Source organism: Neofelis nebulosa, chromosome 9 (assembly GCF_028018385.1).
Source record: "Neofelis nebulosa isolate mNeoNeb1 chromosome 9, mNeoNeb1.pri, whole genome shotgun sequence".
Taxonomy (NCBI): domain Eukaryota; kingdom Metazoa; phylum Chordata; class Mammalia; order Carnivora; family Felidae; genus Neofelis; species Neofelis nebulosa.
Genome location: NC_080790.1, coordinates 5,372,416 through 5,390,707, shown reverse-complemented (window position 1 = coordinate 5,390,707; position 18,292 = coordinate 5,372,416). Strand labels below are relative to the sequence as shown.

Sequence of the window (18,292 nt, the reverse complement as noted above, 5' to 3'; positions counted from 1 at the left end):
AGCAAACCCATCAAAAGTAGACAATCCAAAATTCTTCCTTCCTCCTAATCTAGTTAAATCATGCATTTGCTCTTATTAAAAAAAACACAAACAAAAGACAACTTTCTTTGGTTTGAAGATATTCCCATTCAAAATTAGGAGTGCTGTATCAGATGAAAGTACATCAGGTGCCTGGGTGGCTCAGTCGGTCAAGTGTCTAACTCTTGGTTTTGGCTCAGGTCATGACATATACATATATACACGTACATATACACACACACATATATATACATGTGTATATATGTATATATACATATACATATATATTGATTTTTTTTTTTAAAAAAGTAAGTCAGCCTTTGATGTACCAGTTGAGACTGAGAAGATGAGATGTCAGGGCAGTAATCAGCCATAGAGGAAGATGAATAAGGGAGATTGTAAAACCATGCATCAGCCTGGCAGGGAATACTCCATGTTTATTCATCTTGATGTTAACACTGTTGAGTATTAAACACTGCAATAGAAAATAAGTTCATGGAGATGGACGAGATAAAGCATCTGTCTTGATAGATGTGAGAACATGTGATTTGTACCCAGCAGAGTGAAAGTGCCATGACAGGAGGAGACGCAGAGGCCATGGGAAACCAGAGCTGAGGGAGTGGAAAAGTCTCCATTGAAGGAAATGGTTAACCACAATCACATGGCAAGAGTTGGAATTCTGGGACAGTGGGACCTAAGTTGTCCTCAGAGAAGGTGCTCGTTTGAGAAGAACAAGGAATGATGAGAGACAAGCCAGGAGGCATCAGAAGGGTCACAGCATGGGCTTTGTAGCCATGCTAAGACCATTGGTTGCATCCTGTAGTAGAAAGTGAACCCCAGAACACCATGTGTGTGGATGACTGGAGGACAAAGTCTCAGAAGACTTCTCAGAGGATTCTGTATTTACGACCTCACAAATATGCGGGCTTCTGTGGGAGGGTGGGGACCAAAGAATATGCTAGTCAAATATTATAGTGTATGTGGAGGCTTTATGGTGGAAGAACAATATAGCACATTGGAAAATTAAAAAACCTGAAGCAAGAGACGGAAGGGGACTCGTAAAAGATCAGGTTCCTGCAGTTCTCGTCGTCTCACTTAATTCTCATGGAAATTCTCTGAGGTAGGTTAATTTTACATGTCAGTTAACTGGATGAAGAGATGCCCAGATAGCTGGTAAACATTATTTCTGGGTGTGTCTATGAGGGTGTCTCTGGAAGAGATTAGTATTTGAATCAGTAGATTGAATAAAAAATGACCTTTGCCATGTGTGGGCATCATTCAGTACACTGAGGGGTCCAGTAGGACAAAAAAGCAGAGGAAGAATCAATTCTCTCTCTCTCTCTCTCTCTCTCTCTCTCTCTCTCTCTCTCTCTCTCTCTTCTCTCTCTCTCTCTGCCCGAGCTGGGACATCCATCTTTTCTTTTAACCCAGAATGAGACTTACACCTTTGGTCTCCTGATTCTCAGGTCTTGGACTCCACCGAATTACATTCCAGCTTGCAAATGGCAGATCGTGGGACTTCTCGACCTCCATCATTGTATGAGCCAATTCCTATGATAAAGCTTCTCTCATATATATCTATAGATACCCTCCTGGTTCTGTTTCTCTGGAGAAACCTGACTAATACAGGTAGGTATTTTTATTCCCAAATGGCCAATGAGAAAAATCAGAACTCAAAAGAATACATAACTTGGGAAAGGTAGAGATGGAGTTTGGATATGAATTCCTCTGACCACAGAGTCTGAACTCTTTCCTTAATGCCATAACGTTTACAACGTCCAGCAGGATCTATGTGTCTTTGCTTCTACTGTGGACATTGTGTCTGTCATTTTCAAAAGACTTGGTGAATTTTCCTTCTTATTGGAACATGATGGCTCGGATAACATTGAAAGAACATGTTACCTCCATCCTGTCATTGTAAAGAGGAAACGGGCAAAGATTTTGGCATTAATCCAAGGAAGGAAGAAAGCAAGAGGGAGAAAAGAGTAAAACAAGTAGAGTTCCAGTTTCCATTATGAGTTTTCCACTAGGCCAATGAAACCCCTGTCCCCACAAGAAATTGTCCAGCAAAGCTCCATGGGAAAGGGAGCTTGGGACAGCCTGACCTGGATGTGAGAGCTCAGATTTTCCCACTTCCCTCTCCAAGCCCAGGGCAGGAGACTAATTAAAGCCAACAGGACTGGCAGAACTTGACCTTTTGCAGCTGAAGGCACACTTTGAAATTTACAGGGAACCATGAAAGAGCTCAGCCTGTTTCCAGGACCCAAGTGGAGGTGACAGGATGGGTTCATTAGCCAGAACTGGCCGTCTCGGCCCACAGAAGAGTGGTGTGGGGGTTGATTCGTTCCAGGCAGAGACATGCCACCTGGCGCATCTGTAGCAAAGCTGACGTGCGGTTCCCTGGACCATGCTGGAAAATCAGATGCCTTTAATGTTTCTGCCGCCTACATGTCCATCGTTGTGGTAAAGTCTGGGTTTTTGTTTAAAGAACCGTCTTTTCCAGGAAAGCCACCTTAAAAAAAATTCTCTTCAGCATCAGGATTTCATAGGTTTGACAGAAGAAGAAGAAAAAGAAACGAAGGAGACTCTGTGGGCCAACCAATCTGTTCCCAGGGCCAACAATGAAGATTCCAGGGTGAGCTATGGGGTCCAGGGAAGGTGTCCTGTGATTGAGGTCTTCAAACACCAGTTCAGTGTCTCCCTCGGAAACTTCCTTTCTTGGAGTCTGAGTCTCTCTAAAGAACAATCTGAGAGGAAGGAGCGGAGGCGGAGAGGTTACAGTTGAGACACTACAGGAGTCAAAGAACAGAAAGGACAAGAGGAGAAACGAAGCCAAGGAAGGCTGAGCTCCAGCTCCTGGCCTCAGCCTTGCATGCCCAGGTGCCCAGGGACACAGTGACCATCTCCCCTGTGTGGCCCACATCCTCATTTTCAATCGGAGAATGCCAAGATGACCATCTGGTAGCCCCAACCTACACGTCAAACCCAGCCCCTCGCGGGCCCGCACATCGAGTAGGAACGCCAAGGTCAGTCCGTCTTGCCTTCTAAACAGTTCTTGCATCTGCCTTCATCCACACTGGCCCTCGGTGGCTTCAGGCCCGGTGGCCTCCTTGGCCCATGCGTCGACAGCTTCCAGAATTGTTCCTCTCCTCCTGCAACGCGAGTGATCTCTCCAGAATGTGCATCTGTTTCCGTCAGGTGGCCTCTCCTCCCCTGCTTCAAATTCCCCATCAGGACTCCAGATTGTCAGGGTAAAACTCAAAGCCACCAACTTATTTTCGTGGTCTGATCCACCACAATCCTTCTTAACTTGTCTCTGGCCCCCGTTCCGTGTGGAAAAGTCGCTCCAGCATCGCCACAGACCTGTCTTTCTGCTCGAATCTCTCTTTGCCTACTGCTCCTTCGATATGAAACGTCTGCCACACCACATCCCCCAAGAACACCTCTCTCTGTCTGGTCAGCACGTCCTCGGATATCACCTGGATGTCACCTACACCCAGAAACCTTTGCAGCTTCGCCCCTCCTGGGTGCAGTGCCCTCCTCGGTGTCCTTGCAGTGCTGATGGCTGGCCCCTGGAGCTGCGTTCAGCTCTCCCTGCATTTTCCATTCCCCCTCAGTTGTCTCTGTGTCCCTGGGTTGTTTCTGTGGTTGCAGACACACAGCACAGCCAGCCATACAGGAGAAGGTGGCCGACACCTGTTCCATACAGAAAAGGGTGGGAAGGAATAAAACGGGGGGAAAAGGCACAACGGTAAGAAAGCAAAGGACTTTGTGCCATCTTGGGAAGGTGTTGAAACATGAGTGTTAGAATGTCATAAAGAGAGGGAACAGAATGCTACCAGACCTCTCTCCTTAGCTGCGTAGGAACGGTTAACCTCAGCCTGGCGTTGAGATAGATCTTCCCGGACCAACCCGCTCGTCCTCGGCGGCGTGGTCTCTTGCCCACACCCGGGGGTGTTCTGTGTTTGCTTCCTCTGTTTCCTGCCTACCCACTCACATGCGATTTGGCCTCTTTCTCATCAGGGAAGCTATTGTCTCTCACCGCATACGCTTAGTTTTTATTCTGCCCATCCTTCTGAAATGCTCACATCTCCCTTTGACATTTGTCAAAATGGCTTCACCTCCCAACGATTTTGCAAATTCGCTTCATTAGAGACGCCCCCAGAGCCAAGACCTGCTCTTGCAATTTAGCGATTCAGCCACCAGGTGGCAGGACAGTGTTCAAACTGCAAGGCGCTGGCTTTCCTGGCCTTCCCCCCCCACCCCCACCCCCCCACTGCCCTGCGGATTTCCACCGGAGGCAACACCCCTCCCCCCACCCTCCAGGATCAGCCTGCACCCTCCGCTTGGGTGCTTCCAGGGGCCGAATCTCAGAAGGAGGGGCAGCATGTAACAACTCAACAATATTTTCTGGGCAGATACCAGGGGTCCAGCATTTTTACAAGAGCTGGAGATACCAAGTGCTCTGCTCTTAGGGGTGCACATCACCTAGTAAGTTTCCCTTTTACAAAAGTCAAATTCCACCTTGAAAAACCCGCAGACCCCTGACGGGCTCTCAACCTTGCAATGTGTCCCTAATCCGCATTCCTCAGCCCCCCAAGCTGCTCTGTTCTCTCCTTTCCTTCCCCCTTACACCCAAAGGAGCCTGCCAGAAGAAACAGAGAGAAAATAAGAGGCTATGGTGGCTCGGTTCCCTAGGTTGTTTTCTTCTTTTTTTTTACCCATAAGGGAAAGATTCAAATGTCCCTCCACCTGGGTCCCTTTGGTCCGCCTGAGTTAATTCACTCACCAGCTGTTAAGGCTGTTCTGTCCTTGGGTGAAACTTGGCCGCTCACCCGTTTTTCTGAGCCGCAGCGGACTCTGGCCTCATTAGAAGCCATGTGGCCTCCAAAGCTGGCACCATGGCCGTCCCCGGAGTCAGTCCGGATTACATCAGCCTCCTCTGATGGCCAGAAGCAGATTTCACTGGTTTTTCCTCTTTCAAATTTTTGCTGCCTTCTGATTTTGCTTTCTGTCTCAGAGACACATCTTCAGTTCCTAGCTCGTTTTCACGCAGAGGTGTTATCAAGCTTCCGGATGATGCAGTCTTCTTGTCCTTTTATGCTCCAGACCCCCAAGCAACGTCCATCGGGGTTACAGTTCTGGAGAGTGGTGGTCCGAAATATTATCTTTCTATTTTAAGGTTTGCCCAAACATCTTGAGCAGACGGTATGAACGATATAATTTTTGGCAAACTTAAGAGCATGATCCTTCCTGACAGATGCTCAGGAGAGTAACAAAAGCTCACGCAGGATGGCTTTGTGTTCAAGAGGCTTATTAGCATTCCTTGGGCCTGACCCTCACTAGGTTGGGAGGATGTGGGGGAGGCTTTCTGATAGAATTAAGCAGACTGGAAAAGATCTTATTTTGATCTTCTGATTTCATTAGTGGATATCGTTCACGAGCGTGTTGAATTTTGGGAAGGAAACTAGCCCAGAGTACCTGCCATGCATATGTCAAGCACCTTGTAAGGTTTGCCTATGTAACCCTCACAAGGACTTTGCAAGTATCCTTTTATTATCCCTTTTAAGAGGCATGAAACCTGAGACCCAAGAGTATATACGTTTAACTAACGTTGCGCAGATAATAGAGATTCAGACCAGGAAGTAATCCTGGGTCTGTTTGGATTCAAACCTTACTCTCCTAGGAAGTGGTATATTTCTTTTCTAAACTAACTTTGATTTCTTTTTTTGGTTATATAAGCAAAATGTGCTTCATGCAGACAATTTGAAAACTGTAAACAAAGTCCTCAAATCACCTTTAATCTATTACTACAGACAGACAGATGGGTAGATAGATCATAACATATTTAATTATTTTTCTTTTAGAAATTCAGGGGCAGATTTTCTTCCACAAATAACAATTCCTAGATTACAGTTGTGATTTTTTTCTTGGGGACACGGAAATGCTAGCTCAGAGTATGTGTGCATTCGTGGTTCTAGATACTTATGTCAAACTGATTTCTAGGAACAAATTAGCAGCAATTCTTAGCTGTGTGTATTTCTCTCATGTTGGAAGAGGCAACAATGCAGTAATTTCTACAGTCTTTGCTTACTTTTTTTTTTTTTTTTTAGAAGGAAACAGCATCTTATTTTTTACTTGTATTGCTAACAAGATCAAGTAATCAAATATCATTTTTGGTCATTTTTTCAATATTTACTTTTCTATGAATTTCTATTTTCATTCATATTCTCTAGCAAGGGTTTAGATATTTCTATATTTGGAATTAGAGGTCTCTCTTCTCATTTTATGGTAAAAAGTTTACATTTTCCCCTTATAGATCTATAATTTCTTCCTTTGCATTTTCAGAAATGAAAGAGCTGACTTTCCCTTTCCTGGTCACCCCCAGCACCAGTGCCAAACCCCCTTTTTTCAGGGTAGACTTTGGTTAAGTAGCAAATTCCCTTGGGTCCTAGCAGTTGCCAAAGCTTTTCTGACCTTGACCTGTCATTGCATACCTGCCCCTCTTCCTTCCATTCAGACTTTGCACATATCTCTAAAATCCTGCAAGCAAATTTTGGTTTATGTTACTTCCTATGGAAACTTCCAAGATATGTATATATAAAGAAGACTTTTTATTTTCCCTTTAGATACAATACTTAATTTTTAGGAGCCATTTTAGGTAAACTTGGTAACTTAAGTAACCTTAATTGAATTTTGAGATTTATTTTGGGTCCCTCCGATTGCTTAGAAGATGAAATATTCTTGAAAATAATTTTGTGTCTTTTGAAGAATGTTAATAGTATAAAATATAACATTTATGGGGACTAGTAATCAATCAGTAAATATTCCTTGGGTTAATTTCTGAATTATCCTGTCCTCCTCTCCAACAATCCAAATCTTAACCATTTTCTAACCTCAGGCCAAGCCCCTGGCCTGGCCCTGACCAGACTACACAGAAAGTTCTTGCCCTCTCTGAAGTTTTATTTTCCCGTTCAGTCTCCCTTGGCACAAAGCAAAACCCAGCCAAATGTCATTAAACTTCCCATGTGTTTGCATTTTATCTTTTCAACAAGCTTCATTAAGTGTGCATCCATTCAATTCAATTTATTCCGTGATTTATTAAGCTCCTCCTAAGTAAGACTTCGCAAATTTATGTAATTTTACATATTTGTAAACACACACACTTGTAATACGAGACTATTCCAGGGAAAGATGAGGAAAGGCTAGAGACTGGACCACACAGCAGTGTGTTCGAGCTGACTCATCGCTAGTCTGCAGGAACCTATGGCTAAATTTTGGGAACTATCGTAAGCTGGCTGTTACACGTGGCCATTATTAAAACTCAAGTGTTCTCTTGTAGATCTGTCTCCAGATTTACATTCAGTGACCTCATTTTGGTAGCTTGATCTTGGCCATGGCTGGAGTATTTATACTACTGAAATTGGCAAACATTGTCAATCAAAGTTTGATTATGGCTTTGTGGACTGACAAGGCTTAAGAAGGTAGTGGAGACGATGTTAATGATGTGGACTAAAGTTAAAAGCGTGTTGTGCGTATAGTCAGTATCTTGCGAAGAGCAGGAAGAGTTTGAAGAAATATTCTTCCAGGATTTGAATCCTGTTATCCAGTCAGGCCAAGAAACCACTCGTGTCATTGAACAATGTGTAACGTTCTGACATACATGCCAAATACAGTTTGTGTGAGTGGAAAATAGTCTAGCGCGAGGTCACATGTCAGACTTAACAACGATAAACTTAACGAGAAAAGAGCTTTCAGAAAGGGACGCGATGCAATTTTCACATCATGGTTGAATTGCAGCTATAGATTGCAGATACACGACTTTGGCAAAAATCGGCGAAAGCCTTCTGTGGGAATCGGTTGTTTATGTAGAGGGTACAATGAAGAGTATCGTATCTTTTATCATGATGTGTAAATTATGTGCTGCACATCCTTTATAGGAGTCAAATTTATAAGGAAGTTATATACATGTGTATGTATACCAACACTATTATTTATTATTATTATTATTATTGGTGAGCTTCTTAAACATTTATCTGCATATCACCTCATGTATTCTTTGTTGCAAGATGCAATCGTAGTGAATTTTGAACCAGAAGATGGAGAGCTCTGGCCGTACCTCTGGCATCATCTCCATACCCACCCTGGAGATGCATCCTTTCCTACGATGAAATATGGAATTTATAAAATATATGTAGCATAGGTGTTTTTTTTTTCCCCAGGGGCCCCTTCGGAATAATCTCATTTGTATTCTGCCTGTAAAATACCTACACACGCTTTCTTTTCCTTCTAAACAGGAGAAGCATATAAATGAAATCTTCTTAAAAAGGAACTTGGAAGGCAGACGTAAGCTTCCTAAGTACCACCGAGAGCTTCCAGCTAGCGTCTTCCGAATTGCCCTACTGCCCGCAGTTCATTCTCCAGCTCAGGAGCTCTCCTCCCTTACACACTCTGGCAGCCCTCCTCCACGTGAGATATCTTGTTCCAGAACAAGAGACACCTAAGAAAAATAAATTTACGTGTTGTGAAAACGGACACACATCCTTCAAGACTCACGAAAGCTGCCTCCCAGCCTTCCACGCCATCACGTTGCCTGTGTGCTCTCCCGGTGCGTAGATCACGGTGTCTGCGGGAAGATGATTCTTTTCAGCCTGAAGCTCTTTTGCCCATGTGTAGGGCATTGAATGTTGGTTTCTCTGGGTTAAATCACAGAGAGGAAGGCCTGCTGGGAGGACACCGTGCAGAGCTGCAGTGACGTCCTCCACCGCCCTGCGTGACTCCACCTGTGACACGGCGCCAGCCTAGGGAGTCTCCCCTGAATTACCTTCAAGAAAATGCTGGGTTCAGGCCTCCTCTCCCTTCCCGTACTCTCAAAACCTGAGCCCTAATTTTAATTTTCTCTGATGAACCTGAAAAGATGCCCACTTTTGATTCCTGAAAGGTTGTCCACAAGGAGTAAAATAATTCGATTTAACGGACGAAGAAGGACTTCTGGAATCCACTTGCCCGCATTTAGAATGTCCCATACCAGGGAAGATCAAGGTACTCCCGTTTGGTTACATATGTGCCGACGAGGTAATCGTGGTTTAAGGCAAACCTTCGGTTATGAGCTAATCGGTTCAGCTCGCTGACTATTGGCCTGTTATGGCAGGACAAGACTAATTAAGTGCCACTTAAAGGTATGGGAAGAACGTTAGGCAGAAATTGATGTGCCTCCAGAAGGCTCCAAATGGCCGACGTTTAATGGTCCTCTGTACGTTGCCATGGCAACTCACTTTGGTACCTCACATATCCTCAGTGTAAGAAAACAAGGGGCAGAGTGTTCTTAGGAAGGTGCAACCCCCTTTAAGCAGATCTAGAAGCATCGCAGATGAACAGAACTTGAAACATTCCTCCATGAATATTCATGAAGTAAGTTGTTTTTTGTTGCCTGCCTAGTCAGCAGTCACAAAACACATGGTGTGTGTTGGCAGCATCTTGCCTAGGTAGAGGGCTATGGACTGAGGCAATGGCAGCAACCAGGACCTGTGAGGCTGACTGACATTTCCATCTGTAGCGAAGGCTGGTAATTAACAGGAAGGAGTATGCCTGCAGCATTGCACCATCTGCTAGGGAAACGGCTCAATAAGAAAGGAGCTGGATAGCATCTCAGCGGTGGCGCGATCTGGTTCCGACATGAGGCCGGGCATCTGTTAGCTGAGGAGACGGACTATTAGGGAATTCGACTGGGAATGAACAACATGGAAAGAGCACTCTGACCTAGCCCATAAAAGCAACTCTTTAGAAATGGTGTCTTTTTATCTTACTTACCCAAGCCTTCTGAAAATGGTTTGCCGAGGGACCATTACAGATCTGTTTGAAGGAACACAATGGCTTCAAAAAATGCTGTTTTATTCCGACATGAAATTCTTGAAATCAGGATACAGCTGTCATCTTTTGACAATAGAGCTAATTTCAGAGCGAGGATATGAGGTTAAATTCCTCCTTTTGTCGTTTAGATTGGGGAGCAGTGGGGGTGGGGAAACAAAATGATCATTTCAATGCTATGCCATTCAAAATCAAGGAGACAAAAAAAAACAAAAAAAAACAAAAAAACACAACCCTAGGATGCCCTGGCAGAAAGTGAGCAGATCAGAAATCACCCCCAAGTTCTTGTAATGTCTTCATGTTCTGTTTTGTTTTAGTCGTACTGTTTTCTAATGCAAATCTTTCTTGTCATGAAAAACCACACTTTGGGACTTGGGGCATCGACCATACTTTACTAGTCTCAGGACCTTCGTTGGAGAGAATGTTGGTGGTTTAGGTACCAAATCTAGAAATGGGAGTCCAGTTCATGAGAGGGTTAGTATGTACTTGGGGCAAGACGAATGGGCAGAACATCTCTATCAACCACCCCCCCCCCCCCCACCTCACCCTCATATTCTTAGGAGATAGATAAACTTCTTCCACAGGGGAACCCATCTTTGAGAGGGGTCAGCAGACAGAAACCTTGATCTCCCCATCATTCTATAGGTTAATGCAACTTTTAAGAATATGTATTAGTCTTTCAACCACTGGGGAGAAACTGTTGACCTAAACCATCTCAGTGAGGTTGGAGCTTAGAATCTATTACCACCGTTCCCTTGACTGGGACTCCTGACTCATGTACAGAGTCCCCCAGATGGCAGATGACTTTGTGTGTGTGTGTGTGTGTGTGTGTGTGTGTTAAAGTTACTAAATCAGAGCCATTGAATGATATTTACTGAGACCTCATGGTACCATATGGAATCAAAAAATATATAGACCTTGGAATTTAAATTCATCTGAGAAAGGTGGACGCAGGATTCATGTTTAGAATATTTTGTTCTCTCTCCCTCTCCTGTGAATGCTGATTATTTGGCTGATCTACGGGAACGCTGATGTCTGAAAGGGGTAGTGTGAGACAAATAGAAAAATCTCATCTTTCCTAAATATGAGAAAAATAAAAATTACATTCACTGTGAAAAATCACACAAGGTTTGTCCAGTTGTGTGCCAGTATAGGTTTAATAACTGTCTGTCTGGGGAGGGAGTAAAGACGCCCTGATTTGTAGCTTTCGCCAAATTCCATGGTGTAAATACCCCTACTGTGGCTGATTTCAAATTAGCCACGTTGAGATTTGCAAATAGATTCAGATAAACTTTTGGAAGCCAGTGGGGATGCGTTCCGACACACCACTGATTCTATCCCTGCATCCTCCTATAGAAAGGATTGGTAACACCAGTTTGGGTTATGCTGGTGAAGGTGGTCTTTTTGATTCAATACAGTCACTCGTCACACACCAAAAGCATAGTTAACTCATATCTGTGTAGCATATTATAGCCTATAAAATCCATTCATAGTCCTCAGTTCACTCAATCTGTTTAGGCAGAAACTGAGGCTGACTGGCATGCCATAGGCTTATTGTTTAGTAAGCAGGAGATATGAACTAAGTATCTAAATGTTAATAGAAGAATTTATTTCTGAATAGATACCTACTGATCTGGGACATGGAACTGACCAGCCACCATATCAGTACATTTCTTTGTTTCTCCATTTCTGTTTTGTGCTGTATTACTTTGCTGCATTTTGGCCTCCACCTCCCCCTGTTACCTCGTCTCAACGACAGTATTTGAAATTGCCTTCGAATATGTGTAGCAGTGTCATGCCATGCGTTGGGCATTTGTCACCCACCGTAGCTGCTCAGAATGTGGCTGTCACTTCTGCCTCCCTTGTTCAGCCCGTCAGGCTTGGGTTGTATTGAAACCCATCACTTAAGAAACCTGGATCTCAGGCTATGTTCTGGGAGCTCATTCAGTATTACTCATGGACTATCAGGAGAAGGAAGGATAGTCCAGGCAGAAGGATCCAAATGCTCATGTCTGGAAGGACCCTAGTGGATCCTTGGAAAGATAAACTACCCATCTTCAAGCTGTCTTTCTCAATATGTGGAGGACAGTTGGTGAGTTTCTACCTTGATCTATTCTGAAACTAGTAAAAACAGAGAAAATGGCACAAGGGCTCAGAGACATCACCGCAGTGTCGCCTTTGGAAAACCGACCCTCTTGGGGAATGTGAGGGTCTCATCCTTTGCATCTTCTGGCGCTGTTCTTTTCCCCAGGCCATCAGTCTTTGGGGAGAACTGGCTTCTTCTCGGTGCCCACACAGTGCCTAGTGGGCAGTAGCTCTGTGGTTTCTCTTCACCAAATTATATTTAATGCATGTCAGGGATTTTTTTTTCTTTATTGACATTTTTCATTGCTTTTGTATGACATGAGTAATTTCGTGTTCATTTTGGGATACTTCAAAATTTAAATGAGAATAAATTAGAAAATAAATAAGCGTGCCTCTTGTCTTAATCAAAAAAAAAAAAACCCTGCTGTTAATATGTTTTACATGTTTGCCATATTTCCAGGATGCTTGTGTTTTTTTTTAACTGCCTGAAATATTGCACATTTGATTTAGAAGTTTGTTTTACTTTTCTCACCAACTATTTTTAAATGGCTTTTATATGGACAAATTATCTTTTATACGGATAAAACATCACTTTTTAAAAATTTTTTTTTACTTTTATTTATTTTTGAGAGACGGCGAGAGACAGAGCACAAGTGGGGGAGGGACAGAGATCAGAGATAGAAGGAAACACAGAACCCAAAGCAGGCTCCAGGCTCTGAGCTGTCAGCACAGAGCCCGACGCAGGGCTCAAACTCATGAACCGTGAGATCATGACCTGAGCCGAAGTCGGACGCTTAACCAACTGAGCCGCCCAGGCGCCCCAAAACAACACTTTTTACATCTATATGGTGTTGCGCTGTATAGTTGATCAAAATTTATTTAACTAAGTTTTTGTTACTAAGCATTCTGTTTGTTTAAATGTCTTTTCTTGTTATGAAAAATGCTGTGTCGAGTGTAATTAGCTATATCTAAACATTTAAAAAATTAGCTAACATTTCTTACATGCCTCAAAGTAGAACTGATAGGTCAAAAGACTTTGACCCAGTAATATATCCTCCAGTCTTCAAGATCCTTCGGTAAGGCGCAAGTATATATGTAAGCAGATGTCTTGCCTCCCCATCCTCAAAGCTGGAAAATAATACCCACATCTCCCTCTAAAACAGTGGTTTCTTAGCATCCGTGATATGTGTCTCCTCCCAATAGCGCCTACTTGGTGCCAAAATCATTTTGATTTGGGATGCAGGACATGCCCTACTTCCCTCTTGTGACCGACCAGGTTATGTGAGTCTATGGAAATGAGGGCAGTTGTCAAGTGTAGAGCCAGGAATTCTGGTGAGGAGTGCCGTTGTGCTGGATGGTGGGTATGAGTCATCTTGGGTAAAAATTATCTTTTGCTTGGATCACAGTATAGCCTCCCACAACCATAAGTCCAGAACATTCCTCAGAAATATATCCTTCCGAGGTATTGATAACCGGCGAGTGAGTGAACTTTGGAAAGGGGAATCCTCGGAACAGCCACATTGAAGCCACTGGCCAAACAGCTAGTTGGAAGTAAGAGAAAGCTTCCTTGTTGGCTGGTGGCGAGCCAGACCCCCCACAGGAATAACAATGAAATGGCTGCTAGTGGCTCTGAGAATATAACCAAATTATATCTTTGGGGGTCAGTGGAATATAAAGCCCCAAAGCCTGGCTCCAAAGGCTGTAAACATACATCCTCTTCCTGCCCCACCCTCCTGGGGCCTTCAGACAAAAAGGCGAGAGTGGGATATAATGGGGACCCATTATACAGGCATTTTTGGAAGAGGTGTGAGGTGTTCTTAGCTTGGGACAATCCTAAAGCAAAATTTGGCAAGATCTCCATAGATTCCTAGGACTGGATTTCTAGCACACAACACAAAATCTCACTCTCAAGGATGTTTGCTGTGGATTGGCAGAACGTTCTCTACAGCGGATAGGATTGGCTTCCTCTTCTCTCCTAACCATTCTCTTTCTCGTATCTATTTTTTTTTTTTTTTCTGCCAGCAGGTTCCCTTCAGCATTCAATCAAGGGCAATATGTCCTCGATCAACATTTTTCATTTTTTATGCGACACTGTCCTTTAAAGCTTTCCGCAGCTGGTTGGCAACGAAATGCTGCCAGTCTCCTCTGAGAGCCTCCCCCGTTGTGTGCATATCAGTCTCTATCCCAGAGCTCCCCAAGTGCCCTGGAGGCAAGTTGACTTGGAGAGTGTGTGCGTCTGCTTACCAGGCTGCAGCAGTGCTCAGGGTTTACAACAGCCGGGAGCCCGGCCATTGCAGGGTGAGGGGGAGGCATAGGGAGGTCAACAAGTAAGCAGGATGCAGTTGTAAAACGGGGCGTGTTTTGTACAAAAGAGAGAAATCTGGTATTCAATTTGGGGAATGGTAAATATGTCATTAAAAGAACAGAAAAGGAAGGACACCTGGATGGCTCAGTCAGTTAAGCATCCAATTCTTGGTCTCAGCTCAGGTCATGATCTCAGGGTTCGTGAGTTCGAGCCCCATGTCAGACTCCACACAGAGCCTGCTTGGGATTCTCTCTCTCTCTCTGTCCCTCCCCTTCTCTGTATTTCTCTCAAAATAAATAAACTTAAAATAACAACAACAACAACAGGAAAGCATTCTGATAGAGGAACAGAGCTGAACAGGAATCAGAGACCTTGGATTCTTGGCGTTGCAATAACTTATTCATTCTCAATCCTTAAACAGTCAGGGAACTTATTTTATAGTCCATTTTATTTTTTTATTATTTTTTAAAATTTATTTTGAGAGATAGAGAGAGCAAGTGGGTGAGGGGCAGAGAGAGAGGGAGACAGAGAATCCCAAGCAGGCTCTGAGCTGTCAGCACAGAGCCTGATGCGAGGCTCGGTCGCATGAACCGTGAGATCATGACTTGAGCCACCATCAAGAGCCGGCTGTTTAACCGACTGAGCCACTCAGGTGCCTATCGTGCATTTTTAAAAAGGAAGATACTGCATTAGTTCTCTCCACTAACACTTGCTATCCTTGTATCCCAAGTCTCTTCCTCTGGCCTGGGAGCTACATACCAAGTACAAAGACCCATGAATTGGCTGCTGTCCGAGGTGCTTTGAGTGGACAGAGCCCTAAATAATGAGCCTTTGGCTTGTGTGCATGGGAAGTGCTTTTGGCTACTCCAGATGTGAAATGAAGGCCTCTTAAAGTCCTCTTTTTCTGCTCAACTATTGAGTGAGAGCTCCTCTGGGAAATCAGTGCAGATATGAGCTGGTCCCCGTGCACCTGTGTGTTTTATATGTGGAATGATTACTCTGCAGGAGTGTCCATGAATCATCCACCTGTTGTTTTACAAGGGACAAACCCATGTCAGCAATCACACCGAACTTCACTGTTTCACCCCGCACAACAGTCTGGTGAGTCTGCACCGCGGCCCGGACATTTAAAGAAGGGGGAGGCACGCCAGGATCAGAATCTGCCAAGTCACCAGCGTTTCTCAGACCTAGGTTCGACCCTCAGGTAGATATTGACTGATTCTGTGGTCTTAGAAAGTTACACACCCTCTCCAGTCCTCCGTGAACATTCAGTAAAATAGACACAGTTCTGTCCATCTCAAAGAGTTGTGGCAGAGGCCTCGTAAATATTTTCTATCTTTACTAGGATGTGTTAGAGGTGTCTCACGTTTCACGTGGCCAGAAATCTCCCCCCCAAAACACAACCCTTGACCCCATCTCTCCCCTCTTCACATCTCTCCTTGCCTCAGTATTTAGCATTTCCCCATCTCAGTAAATGGCGCAAATATCCAATCGGCTAAACAAGACTCTAAGAGTAATCAATTCCTCCCCCCGCCCCCCCCCCAATCCAATCTGTCAGTAAGGTCTACTTATTAAAGAAAAATACTTTCCTAATCCATCCACTTTCTTCACTTCTAACGTCCTCATTCAAGACACCACCATATCTTGCTCAAATTCATGATACATTCAACCAACCAGTCTCTCTGAACCCACGTGCACCCCCTTTACCATCTATGCTCCATGCAAACTGATATTTTTAAACAGAGAATCCTATTTTGCACATACTTCCCACTTCAAGCCTTCTAAAGGCTTCCTATCAAGATAAATTTGGAGTCCCTGGCCATGGCTGAAGGAGGCTGCATAGACTCCGTCCCTCTGCCCTCTATACAGTTCACTGTACAGATTGTTGCCTGGATTCCAGCTGAACTGGCTGCCGTGGTTTCCTTCATCATCACCAAACTCAGGTGATCCATCATTGGGTTTCAACACATGCGATTCTGTATTTCTCTCTCTGCCCTCAGATCTTTACATAGCTGACTCCTTTGTGTCATTCTGGTTCCAGCCGACAGGTCAGGACTACAGTCACTAGCTAGCACATGACCACGCTATATGTTAATAGCAGTTATCACTATCTGAAAACTCTTATTCCTTTATTTCCCTATTTTCCCATCTCTCCTTTAAAATATAAGCCGCACTAGCACAGAAGGCTAAGTGAACTCGGTGCTCTGGATTGACACATGTTGAAGCAGAGCTACTTAAAAATATTGTGAGAAGGCTGGAACACAGAGGACTATTTTACACACACACACAGGGCAATCTTTTCTTTTTTTTTTTTTTTTTTTTTTTAACATTTTTTATTTATTTTTGGGACAGAGAGAGACAGAGCATGAACAGGGGAGGGGCAGAGAGAGAGGGAGACACAGAATCGGAAACAGGCTCCAGGCTCCGAGCCATCAGCCCAGAGCCTGACGCGGGGCTCGAACTCACGGACCGCGAGATCGTGACCTGGCTGAAGTCGGACGCTTAACCGACTGCGCCACCCAGGCGCCCCAGGGCAATCTTTTCTATGCCTGTGTGAAACCCAAAGGCTTCTGAGTCAGCCCCGTCTTCGTTTAGAATCTACCCCTGTTACGGCTGGCTGTGCAACCTTGGAAAAAACGAACCGTTCAAGCTCAGTTTTCTCATCGGCAAGATGGCGATAAAATCAGTACCTTCCTCATAAAGTTGAGTAGAGAGTCAGTGATAAACATGTGCACAACCTCCAGCAAAGGTCCTGACACGTTATAAATGGCTGAATTTCAGCTACTTCTGCTTTTTTATTCTTGTTCAAGCAGGTCATTGTTGAGTGCGGCTCTAAAAGAGCAGAATTTGGTGGAAGCTTCTGAGACATTTTTTATTAAATATTTTGTTTGAAAAGCTCTGTGCTGGGGTGCCTGGGTGGCTCAGTCGGTTAGGTGTCTGACTTTGGCTCAGGTCACGATCTCGCGGTCTGTGAGTTCGAGCCCCGCGTCGGGCTCTGGGCTGACGGCTCAGAGCCTGGAGCCTGTTTCCGATTCCGTGTCTCCCTCTCTCTCTGCCCCTCCCCCGTTCATGCTCTGTCTCTCTCTGTCTCAAAAATAAATAAACTTAAAAAAAAAAAAAAGCTCTGTGCTGCATCGTGTCGCACAAATCTGAGAAAAGTGTAATCCAAACGTCGTATCAACATGTCTAGGTATCACATTATTGATCTATCCCTTTTAGACATTGGATCCTCAACTGTAAAATGAAGATAGTATGAACTGCCACATGAGGCTGGTGGATTAGTTTAATGCGTGCAAAGCACTTGACTACAAATGGATATAAATGTTCTTCCCTTCTTCAGTCATGCTTTCAGTCTACTCTCAGATGTAAAATTCATTTGAAGAAAAAGACCAATAACTTGAAGGGGCTGCAAATAATTGATTGCATCCAAAGTCATTAAGCATGTACTGAAACAATAGTATTTAGGGAACCCTCTATGTCTTTCGTGCCGGTTGAGTAGGTAGGTAACCGGCTAGTACAAGACATAAGTGCTTCACTTACAAGACCGTCAGGCCAAGTTCGATTGTATCCAGGGACTTTAGAGAAGTGGCAACTTGGAAACTAGAAATGGGTTTCAGAAAACTCAGCTTCTTATCCTCTGTGACTTTGTGCCTTGTTCCACAGAATAGATTGAAATAATCTAGACTTGGTGTTGATGGAAAGAACATTGAACAGGGGGCTAAAAGGTCCAACTTAGTAGCTGTGAGACCTGAAACATTTCTTTAGCTCTTTGATTTCCAGGTTGTCCATCCATAAATGGGGTGCATAATACCAATTTTTCTTTCTTGTGTGAAGGGGAATTTCCATTCACCATAAGGAGAAACTAATGTCAAGGTTAGCTGCTTAACAATAAAATCAGCTACAGTGACTTCTCTGTCACTGGCAGCATTAAATAGAATTAAGATGGCTATTTGGGAACAGTTGATCTGATATTTCTATGTGTCATTAAACCACATGAAGACCTACTAAATAATAGGT

The 18,292-nt window shown here is 44.0% G+C and overlaps 1 long non-coding RNA gene across 1 annotated transcript; it reads left to right on the top strand.

Annotated features, from left to right (window-relative positions):
* Window positions 1-1,042: 1,042 nt before the first annotated feature.
* Window positions 1,043-12,266, top strand: LOC131484314 (uncharacterized). Its single transcript, XR_009248158.1, has 3 exons — window positions 1,043-1,138; window positions 1,485-1,647; window positions 8,316-12,266. It is a non-coding gene; the product is annotated as an uncharacterized LOC131484314 (long non-coding RNA).
* The last annotated feature ends 6,026 nt before the right edge of the window (window positions 12,267-18,292 follow it).